Source organism: Sycon ciliatum, chromosome 8 (genome assembly GCF_964019385.1).
Source record: "Sycon ciliatum chromosome 8, ocSycCili1.1, whole genome shotgun sequence".
In the NCBI taxonomy this organism is placed as follows: Eukaryota; Metazoa; Porifera; class Calcarea; order Leucosolenida; family Sycettidae; genus Sycon; species Sycon ciliatum.
Window position 1 is genome coordinate 4414531 of NC_088650.1, and position 16575 is coordinate 4431105.

At 47.2% G+C, this 16575-nt stretch overlaps 1 long non-coding RNA gene across 1 annotated transcript; it reads left to right on the top strand.

The window, feature by feature from the left end:
- The first annotated feature begins 2618 nt into the window (after nt 1-2618).
- LOC135822877 (uncharacterized) lies at nt 2619-4289 on the top strand. The gene is made up of 2 exons (XR_010554565.1): nt 2619-2903; nt 3435-4289. It is a non-coding gene; the product is annotated as an uncharacterized LOC135822877 (long non-coding RNA).
- Nucleotides 4290-16575: the final 12286 nt, after the last annotated feature.

Sequence of the window (16575 nt, forward strand, 5' to 3'; positions counted from 1 at the left end):
AATTTTTGGACGAAATCCCAAGATTATGCCAAATATTATGCCGGCATAATCCGCCAAGGGCTATGACAAGGAGTCGTAACTGGGGTATTTAAAAAAAACATCTGCAGGCTTTCTGACAAAGCTGTATTATGCCCCTAAGCATAATTTTTGTCTAAACTGAAAGATTATGCCGACCTTACACGTTATTATTATTATGAAATGACCCAAAGGCAATGTGCCTATCGAGGGGTTCATTTGATTGAAAGAACAGTAGATGTAGATGTATGTACAAAGAGAAGTAGGGATTGATGAGGAGAGAAATGGGGAAAATCAACTGCAAGGTGGCGGAATTCCGTTGATTGCATAAGCATAGTCAGCTGTAAATTTCCTGAGGGCAGCTTTGAACTTATAGAGCGAGGCTTCCGATGTTAGACTGGGGGGTAAACAGTTCCATAGAATAGCAGTTCGGAACATGAAGAGAGACTTAGACAACGTTGGAATCCGTATATTATGCCGGAGCATAATTTTTTGACGAAATCCCAAGATTATGCCAAATATTATGCCGGCATAATCCGCCAAGGGCTAGGTGCAGTGGTATGTGCAGTCGATTTCCAATCGAGAGGTTGCGGGTTCAATTCCCGACGATTGTAGTCCCACACATCTTTCCTCTTTTTCTCATTCTCCCAGCTCTTCTTTCATTCTCCTGGGTGGTTACCAACAGCCAGTGTATGCCGGAGTATGTGGTGTGCATGTGGCGTGCGTGTGTAAAAAAATGAAAAAATGGAAAAATAGGGTTTCGCTGGCCAGAAAGAGACACTTCAATCAGCTGTGTGGTGGATACCAGGCTAAAATTAGTAGCGATCAATTCATCAGCCTTGCAAGCTGTTGAATGGTGTAATCCCAGCACAAGTTGCTATGTGTAACATAGATGTGCGCTAACATCATCCCCGCGATGACCATGTCTGAGTCTGAGTGTGTGTGCGCGTGTGTGTGCGTGTGTGTGTGCGTGGGCATGTTTGTTGTTGAGACAGGCAAGATTGCATCTGTGTGTACATGTACATGTATGTCGTGTTGTTTAGTATGATGCTATTAAAAGGACCTTTCCCGGCTCATGTTTTAAAAGAAACACACTGCAGCGTAGTCAAAAATTCAAAACGATGCAGTGGGGTTTGGTCACCCTCACCCATGGCACGGTATTATGGATGACCAACACAGCATTGATGCACTTATTAATAACACTTGTGCACGCGTTGGCTGTTCTTCCGTGACCCATACTAGTAGTGGCTTGTGATCTACAACAGCACAGCACGTGTTTTGACGAAATACCATCAACTTTACACGTAGCATCATGACTGTACTCAGAACGCCACTAAGTCTTACAGTCTACAGTCTTCCACTACCCTAGACTAGAGTCTAGAGACACAGAGCTATACATGTACATGTACGTGTGAGAAAATGGTTGTCGAAGTTCCAGTGAATCCAGGTACACTGTATTTGTAATTTTTACAGGACACACAAAGATTTAAGTGACAAACCTATACATGTATGTATAGTGAAGGCAGCACAACGCCACGGCAGCGGTCGCAGCAGTGGTGGCGGTGGTGGCGGTGGTGGCGGTGGTGAGATCCGACGCAGGTCTCAGAATCATTGCTAGCTGAGTAAAGCAGGTGAAGGAGATAATAATTATTCTTATGATGGGGGAACGAAGGACGGGGACGGTCGCCTGTGAAGTGGACGTAATGATTATTTTCGCGGTGATAACGTGCGGCTGGCACTAGTCACTGGCATTTACAAAGCACGAACGTTGAGCACATCAGAGACTCAGGCCATTTCCCGGAAAGTGTTCCTCCACGACATCCAGCCTGGATGCCACTGACAGCAACAAGGAAGTGCGTGTCACACCAGTAAATGAACTGTCAAACACTTGACAGCTGCGACAATCGCATCGTGACATTGTAGATCTACATGACTGTAGTATTCCCTGTACATGTACTGACACACAATGACAGAGTACAGTACACGTATGGGGCCATGAGCACTGCACGCTGGCATAGCTTTACTGCTGAACGACCAGTCCAATACTAGTACTAGTAGTAGATCTACACTAACATTGCCATCACTGAAGTAGGATGTCATGCGACCAGCTGTTCACGTTTTACAACGCGGAAGACGGGAATGCAGCTCAATGAATCGTGCTTCCTGTACAGCGTAGGTATTGTCAAAGCCCTCTACGTACTGTAGATTTTGTCAAAACCGTGTATAATCTGATAATTATAATTATGGGTAAGCATTCCAGGAGGGTAACGCATCACAAAACGTGCATGGCTTTCTCAGAATTGCTCTGCAATGGTAGTAGAGTAGTGCTCTCCGTCAGCAGACTCAACACCAAGCTCTTTCTCCGGTATTGCGTCAAGGCATGCACAGACGCGAAATGAAATCATACACTACCTAATGACGTTATGCGAGACTCGGAGCTTGTCATTGCCCGATGCAAGGAGAACTTTCGACACCCGGAAGTGTTGCATGCGAATAAAGACACCGCCAAATAGCATAATCCAGCCTGTCTGGAGTTATGACATTTAGAAACTTCGTCCAATAGCGATGGTACGATATACTAGTATCCACTCGGACTTCTTGGCGATGGTGTGCGAATAGAGACAGCCAAAAGCGCGCTTTCTTCTCGCTAGGTGTGCTCCGCGTTTCATTAGAACATTGTTGGAAAGCAAGCCACAAGGTCTGAACAGTGAGGGTTGCGTCTTTAGCCTTCCCTACCTGGCTCTCAGCTTGCTGCAGTGAAAGAGACTGCGGCACTGTGTTCAAGTTGATTTACCAGTGAGCGCTGCATACAAGCTAGCTACAGAGATGGCGGAGAAGTTCTATGATCTGCGTATGACCTGTCCAGCTGCAAAATGTCCCAACAAAGAGTAAGTACTACTCCCTACTTCAATTGTGTTCTTGAAGCATGCCGAACATGCACGAGCCATATCATTTGGCGCAGGAGTGGAATGCTGCTGGAGTGATGGATAATGACTGTGTATTGATTGCGATACCATGTACTGTTTCAGAAGAAAGCAGTCTTTGGAGACGACGCCATTGAGCTTGATGTGAAACAGTGTGGGTTTATACCTTCACTGCCCATTCTAGTCGATCTTGGGGCAGGGTAAAGTTTGCATTCCTGAGTTTGCCACATCTGTTCCAGAGGTTATGGACTCTGTGGCGATGCCATGTTACACAATGAGTATAACGTATTGGGAGCAGAGTGTGGTATTCCGTTCTGTTTGTTCTGTGGTTTCTTTCTTTACCTCCTCCCTCACGCACATTTCAGATGCCTGATTGTAATGGTAACGGTTTGACCTCTGGTTGGGAGGAGTTGCTCACACTACATCGGCATGTGGTGGTGTAGTTCGCCAGTTTTCAATGCTCCTGTGCCTGTTTTTGTTTGATTCAAACTGCAGCAACAAAGACCTGGTCGCCTTGGATTGGAAAAGCACATCATGCAAGGGGAAGATGCAAATTTCACAGAATGGCAACTTGCGCTGCGTGCACCACGCAACGCGTCCCTGTGTCCACGGCCCAATGGCTTCCTTCAGATTCGACTGTGGCCTGCGTGGAGAAAATTCGCCTCATAGCATCGACGAGCCCTTCCTTCCAGCGGATCGCCAGTCATTAACTCACGCCGTTAGTGTCGGGCTTTCGATGGAATATTTAGGTTATCATGATTTGGCGTGGGTGCAGGAACTACTTAAGTCTCTATTCGCACAGGTTGAAAGCCAATAACATGGCTGTGTCCAATTTGCACCGACACGTTTCGTACAAAGTAGGGTTACTCGTCTGTTCACACGCATCTATCTATGTAGATAGTATCAATCTATGACTGTGACCTACACGTCCATTGTAGTGTGTACCTGCTGTGTGCTTTGATCCCAGGACTTGCTTTTTTGTTGTTTTTTGGTTTGTTGCATATGATTCACCTCATCATCACAGCCTTTCGATGCCTTCTTTTAAAATTCCTCCTTTTGCCTGAATCTTGCGATCCAGATTGCATTACATATTTCACATGCTGCATTTCGTACTCTTCCACGTATAATATCGTTGTTCATTGCTAGATTTCAGTATTGAGACGTATTTTCCCTGATTTATGTCTCTAGAAAACCTTTTATCCAACTTTTTATCCATCTTTTATTTTTGTTCATGACTACGTCCAATGTCCGCTTCGCTGATTCTGCTTATTGCCTTATTATCAGTTACTTGCACATGTACATGAATTACATTCAGGACTGGTATCCTTGTGAAGTTCAATAACCCAATGATTATGATTGTATGGAATAGGCTACAGGATGGCATTGTGAAACAGCTTGCCGAGCCTAGATTCGCCCGGCATCCAGTAATCAAAGCGCCGAGTGCAGAATGCGACTACATTGTACACAGAGCTTGTACACAGCGCCATTTGGTAGAGGAAAGAGTCAAAAATTCCTAATCCCCTTTTGACATAAAAAATCAATGTAAAAAACAATTCAGCGTTCACTTCACCACCACCACATTTGCGCTCTGCTGCCGACCACGTCCATTCCGCAAAAAAAGCAACAAGAAGTTCGGAGTACTGAAAATATTTTTTAATTCCTTCTGGCAACTGTTTCGGTCAATTAGACCTCATCAGAAAAGGTTGAATGACTCGAAAAGAAATAATCACCTATTTTATACTGACTCTTGAAACAAGAGATGGGGCACCAAAAAGCGGGCGCTTGATACTCAAAGTGTGAAAAATACGGTGCTCAAATCAAGGTCACGTTATTTTTAAAATCAGAGGAACGTCAAGATAGAGGTGATAGTTATGCCGGATACTGCAGCGCAGCATAGATACAGTAGTTATGCGAGTGGCCCAACCGGCATCCACCTCCATGTACTCCCTCACCATATTGCACCGTCGGCTCACTCATTGGGCGTCCCGTTAAGTTGTCGGTATAGACTCATTATGGCGATGGAGTGCATGGAGTAGATGCCAGATGGGTCACTCGCATGACGACTGTATCTGTGCTATCCGGCAGAAGTAAACGGGACGCGCAATGAGTGAGCCGACGGTGCAGTATCTTGGTGAGGGAGGAGTGGATGCCATTTGGGCCACTCACATGACGACTGTATTTTATGCTTCGCTGCAGTATCCGGCATAACTATCTTCTCTCTCACACCTCACATTTGCAGGGCACGACAGGGCATGTGCGGTGCTGAATGCCTGACCACAGACGCTGGCGGACGGCAGCATTGAGGGGTTCCAGCCATAGCGAACGTGGACTTTCAGTGGCCGGCACGTGAGCCAATTGGAGGCCCCTTCAGCAAAGCAAGCTCCACACAACGCTGCAATCCCTGTGAAGCGGCTGAGACGACATCCTTGGCGATGATTGACCCCTTATTCCGCTGTAGGCTGTGTGCTTCCGACTTCCTGTGCAGCGTAATCTGCGTGACGTCGAGCAGGTAGGAAATGCCAGAGAGGATTCCCTCAAACAGCGTTTGGGTAATATGGCACTCTCGCAGGATGAATGGAACTGTTCTGCTAACAAAGAGACGATGATTATTGCCATGCCACCCAAGCGACATGGTAGGGCCAGGATCTTCCTTTCGGCAGAGCCTGGAGAGGGGCGATCGAGGAGGGCTGGGAGTAGCAGGTGTGCAACCGCCTGCTCCAAGGGCTCCAGCAGGGTAGCTGTGTTGGGTACAGTCCAGCAGGGTAGCTGTGTTGGGTACAGTCCAGCAGGGTAGCTGTGTTGGGTACAGTCCAGCAGGGTAGCTGTGTTGGGTACAGTCCAGCAGGGTAGCTGTGTTGGGTACAGTCCAGCAGGGTAGCTGTGTTGGGTACAGTCCAGCAGGGTAGCTGTGTTGGGTACAGTCCAGCGGGGTAGCTGTGTTGGGTACAGTCCAGCAGGGTAGCTGTGTTGGGTACAGTCCAGCAGGGTAGCTGTGTTGGGTAAAGTCCAGTAGTGTATCTTTTTGGGGTACAGTCCAGCAGGGTAGCTGTGTTGGGTACAGTCCAGCAGGGTAGCTGTGTTGGGTACAGTCCAGCAGGGTAGCTGTGTTGGGTACAGTCCAGCAGGGTAGCTGTGTTGGGTACAGTCCAGCGGGGTAGCTGTGTTGGGTACAGTCCAGCAGGGTAGCTGTGTTGGGTACAGTCCAGCGGGGTAGCTGTGTTGGGTACAGTCCAGCAGGGTATCTGTGTTGGGTACAGTCCAGCAGGGTAGCTGTGTTGGGTACAGTCCAGCAGGGTAGCTGTGTTGGGTACAGTCCAGCAGGGTAGCTGTGTTGGGTACAGTCCAGCAGGGTAGCTGTGTTGGGTACAGTCCAGCAGGGTAGCTGTGTTGGGTACAGTCCAGCAGGGTAGCTGTGTTGGGTACAGTTCAGCAGGGTAGCTGTGTTGGGTACAGTCCAGCAGGGTAGCTGTGTTGGGTACAGTCCAGCAGGGTATCTGTGTTGGGTACAGTCCAGCAGGGTAGCTGTGTTGGGTACAGTTCAGCAGGGTAGCTGTGTTGGGTACAGTCCAGCAGTGTAGCTGTGTTGGGTATAGTCCAGCAGGGTAGCTGTGTTGGGTACAGTCCAGCAGGGTAGCTGTGTTGGGTACAGTCCAGCAGGGTAGCTGTGTTGGGTACAGTCCAGCAGGGTAGCTGTGTTGGGTACAGTCCAGCAGGGTAGCTGTGTTGGGTACAGTCCATCAGGGTAGCTGTGTTGGGTACAGTCCAGCAGGGTAGCTGTGTTGGGTACAGTCCTGGCAACAACTGCCCAGCGATGCCGTAGACCGTGCGTAAAGGTGGAATACACTGCTTGCGGTTGAAAATGGGCAAATTTAGACAACTTGTCAGCCTCCTTGCAATATGCGTTCACCTTGCCCGTGACATAAGCCCCTACAAATTCCGGGGTGCCGAGTGCTGCACCTAGATGTCGGTACCCATCTGAGCGGACTTGGACATGTGTGTCAGCGAACAGCCACGGTGGCACGCTACAGATGTGCAGGCTTCACTAGTACTAGTAGTAGTGTAGTATCCCTGCCCGACCAATACGGAAGTAGTACGGAACTAATACGGAGCTTTGCCTGATGTATATTTAGTGTATCTCCGTATGTAAGCGTACGGCGTCTGCTGCATAAAAGCGGCTGCGCATTTCTGTTTTGATGAAGATGAGATTTTGATAATAACGAGCTATTCAACCTCCAGGTGAGCACCGGAGAGAAACTCATTTATTTGCCGCTTCTTCTTTCACTAATAATTATATCCCAGGTGTGTACCTGAGAGAAGAGAAGAATAAACGAACTCTTGTTGATTACACCGCGCCTACCACTCGGCTACCCATTCCAGTAGTACGGATTTCTCCGGGTTGAAGAAGTATCCATACGACTCACTGTGCTGTGATAGGATATCCCACCAGTGGCAAAATGGCAGCAGTGTTGACGGTGCTGTAGCGTCATCGGCGTACCAACTCTGGGTGGCCCCACTGCTAAGGCATTCTTCAATGAGGGGAATTGTGGCGATAGCGTACATGGCCATGGCGAGCAGGTCCCCTTGGGTGGTGCATTCACAAAACCACACTGTCTCGCCATCCACAACTAGCTGGGCAGGGCTTCAGTAGGTGTTGAAAATAGTTGTTGCCAGCTTGGGACACAGGCATTGGACATACAGGCATACGTCCCGGTTGATGCGATTAAATGCATTCTTGACCAGGAAACCTCGATGGAAGGCATTCAAATGGCGACGGCAACAGTCAGCAAGCAGGCGCGTAAGTCTGCCAGGAGAGCTGATGAGCAGTTGGCGCAGAATGTCTGCCAACGATGTGATCTTTGCATGAAGCGCGCCCTCGACCTCGCCGCCGAAAAGGGATCATCAAGCTGGCTGACATGCAGCTCAATCAAGCATCATGGCCTGATTCTGCACAAGCAGGCCTTTCGATGGCGTCTTTGTCCGCTATGGTTGGACACCACCACATCTGCCTCCGCAGTGTACCTGTGGCATGGCATTCTCGTTACAACACGCCTTATCCTGCCCGACAGGAGGTTATCCTGCAATTCGGCAAAACGAGCTGCAAGACGTCATTTCTAGGCTCCTGGTTGAGGTAGTCTAGAACGTTGTAGTGGAGCCGGGTCTCCAGCCGTTATCTGGAGAGCGGTTTCGCCACCGCACCGCAATCCGGGAGGACGGCGCTCGCCTTGATGTTGCGGCCAGCGGAGTGTGGGGTGGCCGGTTTGAGCGAACCTATTTTAATGTTCGGGTGTTCAACCCTTTGGCTAGCTCATGTCAGGCTCACTCCCTCTCCGCTACATATGCCAAGCATGAGGGTGAGAAGCGCCGACACTACGAGGACCATGTGCGGGAGATCGAACAACTGGTCCGTCCATCACAGCTGACAGGTCGACTGGCTGAGCGACGGGATGTTCGTCCTTTAGGATGTCTTGGACAGTTTGATTGCCAACTTTATCATCCAAACGCATGGGGCCACTGTCGGGTGTCTCTTTCAGCATGCGCATAGCTGCACCAGTCTTGCCCGTGTGTACTATAGGTTTGAGAATCCTCCAGCATCGTCCTCTGATTGTTTGCTGGACTTTGCCCCCTTTGTGGCCGCCACTAGCTGCCGTTGAATTGTTCTGGCTTCCATCATCAGTGCATCAATGTCGCCTTCTTCCCAGAGGGCGAGTCGTCTTCGGAGGCACTCGACATATGCTTGTCAATGTAGGTCGAGGACTCGATGTAGTTGCTGCAGGGTTAAAGAGGAAGTTAGGCCTAAAATCAAATGTTCACCAGTTGTAATCTTCGGGGTGCTGGGTCGAATGGTCTTGGTCAAGGAAGCTGAAACGCTCCCTTCCTCCTTTATTCCCAATCGAACTCGCGCACTTCCAGGCCCTGCAGGCTACAACCAACTAATACTTACAGCATGCTTGAGCGAGTTTCTGTCACTAGAGTTGAACCTTTGAACCTTTGAGTTGAACCTTTGGTGTGAAAGTTGTCGCCTGCTGCCGGCGCGGTGACTAGGCCCAGACAGATCCTGCCGGCATGTCCTTTGCGTCTCTGTGTTTTTCACTGTTTTTTATTTGACATCATCTTTCTTTACGGAGTTGTTGTTGCTGTTCGTTTTGCTACTCTTTCTTTTTCCCTCCCCTTATTTCTATTTATCGCTGTGGTTGGCAATCACCCACTCTCGTAACATTGGCCGGTGTTTCCGCCGAGTCTTGAGATGTTGTAATAAAATAATAATAATAATAATAAGTCTTTCGGCAAAATATCGAAGAATTGAAAGAGCGGAAATTGCCGGCAAAATCGGAGCAAAATATCGAGATGTTGGGTAAAATCGATGCCTGGTACTTGGATTTCCTTGTTTCTTACCCGTTCAGCAGGATCACACTGCCCAGGACGAGATCATGTCACCGAAATATCACTGGTATTCACTGTGGATCGACATCATTTTGGAAGAACTTAGGGACACGTGCGTGGAAACCCGTGTTGGGAAACCGACCCTGCAATTTTTATGAAACATTGCACGGGATTGTACGGGAAGTGGATAAAATACACGTTTTTCGGGAGCAAAATGGAGCAAAATATCGAGCTTCTTGTGCGCAGCAACATTTTGCGGCAACATATCGAGGCGAGCGGAGCAGAATCTGTCTGGGCCTAGCGGTGACCAGGTGACTGGTGTACGCAGGAGCACGTGACGGCTTGTTCAGCCACATTCGATTGGGAATAAGGGCCGAACGCTGCATCGCAGCCTTTTCGGACCAAAACAGTCGACTCAGCGTCCAAATGACCACAACATACATGTATGGGCCAATCACGGTCATCCGTGCTTTTATAAGAACGAAATGGCGCTTTTAGTGACATTTTGCGTGCAGATCCTCATCTAGTAGTGCCTGCAGGGTACAACTTACTAGGCCCCCGTGTATTATGCCGGCATTTTTTTAGCATTTTTGGTACAATCCGCGAACCCAGCACTTTGGGCTCGTGATGCAGCATTTTGGGGGAAACGGAGCACTTGGCTGTTGTGTATCAAAATTGAGAGAAGAAAAACTTCCCAAACAAGAACGTCACTTCCGCATTCTGTGGGTTGGCTTCTTGTTGAGTAGTTTATGAATTGAAAATAAAATTATGGTTTTGACCGGGGAGTCGTAAAATACCGGTATTTTCTGACTCCCTGGTTTTGACGGCGTGTGCCGAGGATTACAAAAAAGTAAGCATTTTCCGAGCATTTTCGGCAAGGTTTGGGAGCATTTTCGGCAAGGTTTACGAGAATTTCCCAAAAACATTTTCGGCAAAGTTGCGGGCATATTACACCGGGCCCTCCAACTTACTAGCCTGTTTGACCTGTTTTGGGTGCAGTCCTGTCACTCGAGTTGAACTCGAGTTGAACCTTGGTGTGAAAGTAAGTTGTCGCCTGCTGGCGTGGTGACCAGGTGATTTGGGCACCCAGGAGCACGTGACCACTTATTCAACCATGTTCGATTGGGAATAAAGGAGGAACGCTGCATCGCAGCCTATTCGGACCCAAACCAGTCGACTCAGCGTCCAAAAGCCTACAAGTCAACATATGGGCCAATCGCCGTCATCCGTGCTTTTATAAGAACGAAATGGCGCTTTTAGTGACAGTTTGCAAACAAATCCCCATCTAGTAGGGCGCAATCACCCAGTTTCGGTGGAAGTGCGCGAGTTTGATTGGGATTCAAATAGGAAGCGAGCGTCTCAGCTTTCCCGGACCAAGACCATTGGACTCAGCACCCCGAAGACTGCAACTGTTGAAATTTTGATTTTACCCGTAACTTCCCCTTTACCTTCTGTGTGTACATGAATCGACCGAATTTGGTCGATGGACATGAATGCACTAAAACATTCGTAACTCGATCAATTCTTGACGGAATCTGAACACTAAATATTCAGGAAGCCGAAGAGCCCAGCTTTTCATTGCAACAATCGGGGAAGAGCTGCAATGCCGCATTCCAAAGATATCGCGCTCGACATTTCACCCACGGCAAAAGTCGATTTTTCTGAGTGACTGGCCTTGAGCTGGGTATTTCCCCTCTCCTGACATGCTGAGTCACCTGGGCATGCTTTGAGCGCGTTAGCAGCATAAAAAGAAACTCAGGAAAACAAAATTTGAAATGTTTACGATGAAGGAGCGAGAAATGGCTGACGAGGAGAGAATTCTCTGGGATACCCAGCGATGGGGAGCATTTGAAGCACCCTGGCGTTGGATATGTGATCTCAGTAGTGTCCAGTTAGAGCACATTGTACGCAGCTCGTGGAGAGCTTTCCAGAATGCCCAAGAGTGTGAAAATTGGTTGATTAGAACCAAAGATATTCTCAGAATGAGGTGAGAAATATCGCATTTGGAACTGCCCGGGAATTTTGGTCGGAAGGTAAAGGGTTACTGTAAATAGAGAGGTTCCGGGGTACGATTTTCCGTGCCAAAATCCGTATGGGCGCTACGGATTTTTTCCAGACGTGCTCCATACGGTTTTTCGGCACGGAGAATCCGTGTGGACTGGCTTTCATACGAACCATGTTTCGTATGGAGATTTTTGCGTCTTCGGGTGCAGAAAGATTTTTCGCGTCCAAATTCGGTACGAGAAACAATGATTTTCCGCGGGAAGTTTTGATTTCGGTACAAATTTTCAAAATAGAAAGGCATAGCGCGGGAATGTGACGTGTTTGCGATCGTAACCTAGGCATTAGACATCCTTAGCAAAAGTACGATAACGCTAACTTTTACGGTACTCACTCCCAGCCGTGACAAAAGACGTTATCGGATAACGGAAAAACGTTACAGAGCTCAAAATAACGGGCCGACGTTCGTTATGGAAATTCTGCAAAAATGCAAAAACTCGCATTGTTTTGTAACTGGCGGGAGATAAATAGCACGTCGTGCAGTTCGAGATGAGATCGAGAGTCGAGATTGTGTAATAGGTAGCCGAGTGGTAGGCGCGGTGCAATTAACAAGAATTACTTTTATTCTACTTTCAGGTACACACCTGAGATATAATCGGCGTTGACAGAAGAAGCGGCAAAATAAATAACTTTCTCTCCGGTGCTCACCTAGAGGCTGAATCCTTATTCTTCGAGTTAGCTTTCATTGCTATCCAATCTAATCTAATCTAATCTTCTATTCATCAAAACAGAAATGCGCAGCCGCTTATATGCAGCAGACGACGTACGCTTACATACGGAGATACACTAAATATACATCAGGCAAGCTCCGTATTAGTTCCGTACTGCTTCCGTATTGGTCGGGCAGGGATACTACACCCTCCCTTCCTACAGATAATCACGCCCTCGTGATTTTCAAAAAATTAGTGAGGAGTTACGAACAACAGGGTCAACCGGAAGATGGCAAATTATATCGGAAATGATAACGTTTAGAGTAGACAGAAGAAATGAACTGATAACAAATCATAAAATAGAAGTAAAAGCACACCAGGTTCACACGATCTCACGGGGTCAAAAGGGAAAGAACTGTCCTCCAAATAGGACCTGAAAATCCACAGCACTCTTGCTGCACAACGCTGGCACAAGCCGCCAGGAACATCGCAGTTCAAAAACCGAACTGAAAACACTATAACTATAAAGGGCGTTGTCACACACATTGTCCCACGTTAGCTGGGTAAACCGTGGCTCACCATGATCAGACGCCTACCAAACTAAACTGGATTCACACACTCGCATAAAGGAAGACTGAAGAGAACAGGGAGACTGAAGGAAGACAGGAAAGAAAATGCCATACCTGGAATCAGCGTTAGTAACCCCGGCGGCGGCTGGAGCTATGGCGGAGGGCGAGCCAGGTTTTATCTTCATCTTGGTTGAGCCGGTCACTCAGAGCGGCTAGCTCGGCGTCAGACAAATAACCTCCCTCCTCGTCTTGAATCGTGGTCTTCACATTGTCGATAGCATTGCTTAGCGCGACGTTAAGAGTGATGGTATAGCCAGGAAGAGTGTTGACGAAAATCTGCATCCCACCACGGAGGCGAAGTACCAAGTGAATAGTGGACTCCTGCTGAACGTTGTAGTCACTCAGGGTTCGGCCGTCTGCCAACTGCGTGCCGGCGAAAATCAAACGCTGCTGGTCTTGGGGAATACCCTCCTTGTCTTGGTCAGCAGCCTGCATGTCGTCGTCCTCATCAGCTTCGCCATCACCACCGGTAGTATACATGTAGGTAGCGGGTCGCTTGGAATCGCCATCGGAGTCTCCAGTGAGTGCCGTGCGGAGAGAAGGGTGATCCACGCTAGCACCCTGACTGTGCTGCAAGCTAATAAGCAGGGCCAAGCCCAGGAAGGCAAGAAACATGATTCTCATCTTGATTCGTCGCACGGAGCTGCAGCGGGTTGAGCCATGGGGGTCTGGGGTCGAATCACGTTGTTTTATTTAAAACTACACCGCTGCCACCAATGTAATGGGTAGCCATGGGGGTCTGGGGTCGAATCACGTTGTTTTATTTTACAAAAACACACCGCTGCCACCAATGTAATAGGTAGCCGAGTGGTAGGCGCGGTGCAATTAACAAGAATTACTTTTATTCTACTTTCAGGTACACACCTGAGATATAATCGGCGTTGACAGAAGAAGCGGCAAAATAAATAACTTTCTCTCCGGTGCTCACCTAGAGGCTGAATCCTTATTCTTCGAGTTAGCTTTCATTGCTATCCAATCTAATCTAATCTAATCTTCTATTCATCAAAACAGAAATGCGCAGCCGCTTATATGCAGCAGACGACGTACGCTTACATACGGAGATACACTAAATATACATCAGGCAAGCTCCGTATTAGTTCCGTACTGCTTCCGTATTGGTCGGGCAGGGATACTACAATTGCTTCCTCTTGTGACATTTAGCTTTTTTGGCGACTTTTGCCTTTCAGTTGACAATTTCTGCGTCCTCTGCTTCGTGCCTTTCTCCCTCTATCCCATCTGGGAAACAAAGGACCAGTTCCACGGCACTCCTGAGGAAGAAATTCATCGGCCTCTCCCAGACGTGCTGGAGCTGGAGAACCCTTACAGTCTTCGGAGCTGCGTTTAGGAATTTGGAAAGGGTTTCCAAGGACCTGGGAACAGCGAAAACTCATTTCGCCGTGCTTTTGCTATTCCAGAGTAAAAGAACTCGCCAAGGTATTCTTTCGGAACGACAGCAAACTAATCCCTGGTTCAAAATTTTGAATTTCCCGCACCTGTTTCCACGAAAATTCATATCGCCATGGTTGTCACGACTACTTCGTCTCAACTATAACGTACTTTGTGCTAAGGGAAAAGTCAGCTTGAACGATCCGAAGTACGGAAAGGTTTGCGTTTACGTTAGCGTTTTTTTAGCTAAGGATATCTAATGACGGCAAACACATACGTTCCGTACCCCGGAACTTTTCACTGCTCGAAAACGACGTATAAAATATCCGTAGCGCCTCCACGGATTTTGGCACGAAAAATCGTACTCCGGAACCTCCCTAATATACAATTTTTCGGCAGCTATTTAATTTCGGCTATATTCGGCACCGACCCAAAACGCCTAAATTAAAACGCCAATGAAATTTTTCACAGCATCTGTCGCACTATACCATGCCCTCTACCCAACGCCGAAAATAAATCGCCGCCGAAATGTCGAAAATCGTGAAGTGCCGAAATTTTGCAGGGCAGAAATTTTGTATATTTACAGTAGCTTCCCCTTTAAAAAGAGTGAGGCGTAGGCTGAGTGGGTGGTAGGCTCCGGCGGATTATGCTCGCGAGATCATGGAATTATGCTTTCATGGATTCTCGCAATATGCTCGCAAAATCCTCATATTATGCTTTGGAACGCGGGGATACATATTAGGTCTTGACGGATTATGCTAATATTTTCGTGAAATTATGCTTTTCGCATTGCTGAAAAATTCCAGAATTATGCTATTTTTATGCTTAAAGTTATCATATTATGCCGCATTATGCTCACATATGCTGCTAATGTACATGTATAATGATGGTTCTGTGCAAAATAACAGGGATTTTTTGTATAGGGCGTTGTACTGTAGTAGCAAAAGTTCAACGGGGTCTATGCACTGTCCGACCTACAATTGTAGCTACGACCGTCACTGATTGTAGTGGACTGGACATGTTATCAAGGGAGTCGTAAGCCTACATGTATGACTTCCTGGTGCATCTACTTGTACTTGTACTTGTAGAACATGTACTACTCTATGGAATTTGATGCAAACAGGCGGATTATTCCATTATTTATGCAATTTGTATGCAATTTGCCTCGAATTATGCGATTATTCGATTTTGGTAGGAATTATGCGAAAAATTATGCTAGCATAATCCGTCAAGGCCTAATACATATTCACTTTGTTGTACTTATGGAGCCTCAAAGTTCGGAAAATTGTGCCTTTTCCGTACTTGCAAGTGGTCATAAGTACAACGTAATACATCAGTATCCCCATACCAAGGTATCCATGCATGCTAGAGATCAACATGGAAAAGAGAAAACATTACTTCTTCTATTCTTTAGTTGACTTCTGTCGTGAGAAGATTTTTTCATTGCCAAATTAGTTTGAGTTACCTTTGAAAATTATCATGTTCAGGAACTGTCTTCGAAATCGTCATACTCGTCCAACCGATGTTACCCTCACCCTGCGAGTAATCAGCTCATCTCTCCCGTAGCTCCACCTCTCCTTCCATCATGACCGAGCATAAACTGTACCTAATTTTTTATTAGAGCAATATCCATAGCCTGCACAGTCATGGCTGCTAAAGTCCAGAGGTCATGACTTCGTAACATGCATACTGTACATGTACGGGGAGTTTTGCGGACTACCCGTCACTATCTCGTCCGCCCCATGCACAGGATACCTGACATAGCCTGACTCACTACCATCGTCTGCTACATGTGCTGTATCAGTGTGAGAAAGAACTTTGAAGAAGACGAGTTCGAGCATACAATAATGCATTGTCCTGATTCCTACCCTGCTTTTCATTGAAAACCCTTTCTGCATGATTTCCAAGCCCTTTACCATGCAGACCACCTGCACGGATCAGGTGCATTCATTGTACACAATTGTGAAGCCTACATACCAGAACTGTGGTACAACCATGTAGTTATGCTCCTACCTCCGAAAGGATGCCAAATTATGCTCTAAATTTTTAACCACCAACTTATTCCAATAATTGTGCCGGCATAATCCGCCGGTGCCTACCCCCAGGTCAGTCATCATGTGTATACCCCTAAAATTGATAGAGCAATGTTGCAAAGTGGTAAGCCTCAAAGTTCTGAACTCATGGTGGTGATATGTGGTTGGGAAATATCTTTTGTATTCGATATAAATTATCCATTCGTTTATCAGCAGTATTCAACAGCGACTATAGTCGAGGGGTAAGGATGGCCAATAACTCCCATTGTTCTCAATTTTCGTTGCTGTTAGTCACCTTGGCATCCGTGCCTGCCACTCCTGTTTCGATAGAACGTCTCACGACGATAATATTATACTGATGAGCTTCCTAGGAGGGCTGTTGCAGTGAGGGAAATTTTGAATAGATTAGCACAATTTCTGAATATTCGTATCACCTATGTAGCCGAGATGTGGTTGATTCAAATGCCGTTTGCCATTGCAACATTCAGAGAACTGG